The 2,353-nt window shown below is 47.6% G+C and overlaps 1 pseudogene; it reads left to right on the top strand.

The window, feature by feature from the left end:
* Nucleotides 1-226: 226 nt before the first annotated feature.
* Nucleotides 227-2,028, top strand: LOC143386013 (lamin-B1 pseudogene; annotated as a pseudogene).
* The last annotated feature ends 325 nt before the right edge of the window (nt 2,029-2,353 follow it).

Raw genomic sequence — 2,353 nt, 5'->3', positions numbered from 1 at the left:
TTCTTACAAAGGACATTTTACGATCCATTGATTCGTAGCGCTTCCCTTTTGCCCTTTGTGCTGTAACCCGCTGCCGCCATCCCAGGTGCTTCTCCCTCCCCACGCCGATCTCTGTACCTGAGTGCGGTTCGCCAATTTGGGCTTTCGGTCCCGGCTCGCTCCTGCAGCCTCTTCTTGTGCGGGTGCTGCCCGCTGCCTCATCGCTGTGCTCTCCTCGCTGCTCGCCATGGCGACCGCGACCCCCGTGCCGCTGCGGAGTGGCAGCCGCGCCGGCGCCCCCAGCACTCTGCTGAGTCCCACGCGGCTGTCGCGGCTTGAGGAGAAGGAGGAGCTCCGCGAGCTCAATGACCGACTGGCCGTGTACATCGACAAGGTGCGCAGTCTGGAAACAAAAAACAGCGCGCTGCAGCTGCAGGTGACGGAGCGCGAGGAGGTGCGCGGCCGCGAGCTCACCGGACTCAAGGCGCTATATGAAACCGAGCTGGCTGCCGCGCGACGCTCGCTAGACGACACGGCCCGAGAGCGCGCCAAGCTGCGGATTGAGCTGGGCAAGTTCAAGGCCGAGCACGACCAGCTGCTTCTCAATTATGCTAAGAAAGAATCTGATCTGAATGGTGCCCAGATCAAGCTTCGAGAATATGAAGCAGCACTGAACTCTGAAGATGCAGCTCTGGTTACTGCCCTTGGCGACAAAAATTTAGAGGATCTGAAGGATCAGATTGCCCAGTTGGAAGCCTCTTTATCTGCTGCCAAAAAAAAACAGTTAGCAGATGAAACTTTACTTAAAGTGGATTTGGAGAATCGATGTCAGAGCCTTACTGAGGACTTGGAGTTTCTTAAAAACATGTACGAAGAGGAAATTAATGAGACAAGAAGAAAGCACGAAACACGCTTGGTAGAGGTGGATTCTGGACGTCAGATCGAGTATGAATACAAGCTGGCTCAAGCCCTTCATGAGATGAGAGAGCAACATGATGCCCAAGTGAGGCTATACAAGAAAAAGCTTGAGCAGACCTACCATGCCAAACTTGAGAATGCCAGACTGTCCTCAGAGATGAAAACTTCTACTGTCAACAGTGCCAGGGAAGAACTGATGGAAAGTCGAAGGAGAATTGAAAGCCTTTCATCTCAACTTTCTAATCTACAGAAAGAGTCTAGAGCATGTTTGGAAAGGATTCAAGAGTTGGAGGACTTGCTTGCTAAAGAAAGAGACAACTCTCGTCGCATGCTGACTGACAAAGAGAGAGAGATGGCCGAAATAAGGGATCAGATGCAGCAACAGCTGAATGATTATGAGCAACTTCTTGATGTTAAGCTAGCCCTGGACATGGAAATCAGTGCTTACAGGAAACTCCTAGAAGGTGAAGAAGAGCGATTGAAGCTCTCGCCAAGCCCTTCTTCCCGTGTGACAGTGTCCCGCGCATCCTCAAGTCGCAGTGTGCGCACAACTAGAGGAAAGCGGAAGAGAGTTGATGTGGAAGAATCTGAGGCCAGCAGTAGTGTCAGCATCTCTCATTCCGCTTCAGCCACTGGGAACGTGTGCATTGAAGAGATAGATGTTGATGGGAAATTTATTCCATTGAAGAATACTTCTGAACAGGATCAACCAATGGGAGGCTGGGAGATGATCAGGAAAATTGGAGACACTTCGGTCAGTTATAAATATACCTCAAGATATGTGCTGAAGGCAGGCCAGACTGTTACAATTTGGGCTGCAAATGCCGGTGTCACAGCCAGTCCTCCCACTGACCTCATCTGGAAGAACCAGAATTCTTGGGGCACTGGTGAAGATGTGAAGGTTATATTGAAAAATTCTCAGGGAGAGGAGGTTGCACAAAGAAGCACAGTCTTTAAAACAACCATACGTGAAGAGGAAGAGGAGGAGGAAGAACCAACTGGAGTAGTTGTTGAGGAAGAAATTTTCCACCAGCAGGGATCCCCAAGATCATCCAATAAAAGCTGTGCAATTATGTAAACTTCTCAAGTCAACTGTCTTCCTCAAGATAAAGAAGTATGGTAATCCTTACCTATATACATGCAGAGCCTTCTCAGAAGCACAGAATATTTTTATATTTCCTTTATGTGAATTTTTAAGCTGCGAATCTGATGGCCTCAATTTCCTTTTGGACACTGAAAGTTTTGTAAAAGAAATCATATTCATACATTTTGTTGCAAGATGTGAATTATTGACACTGTACTAACTGTGTACTGTTTGGTAAGGGTCACTAAAATTTTTGGACTTTAAAAAAAAAACCGTTTATGTGTGTGTGTTTCTTTCTTTTTTTTTCTTTTTAAGTTCTTATGAGAAGGGGAGGGGAGGTTAAATAAACCACTGTGTGTCTGGGCATAATTT

The sequence above is a fragment of the Callospermophilus lateralis genome, assembly GCF_048772815.1.
Source record: "Callospermophilus lateralis isolate mCalLat2 chromosome 11 unlocalized genomic scaffold, mCalLat2.hap1 SUPER_11_unloc_3, whole genome shotgun sequence".
NCBI lineage: Eukaryota > Metazoa > Chordata > Mammalia > Rodentia > Sciuridae > Callospermophilus > Callospermophilus lateralis.
Note: the sequence above shows the minus strand (reverse complement) of the source record. Positions and strands in the feature narration are given on the sequence as shown.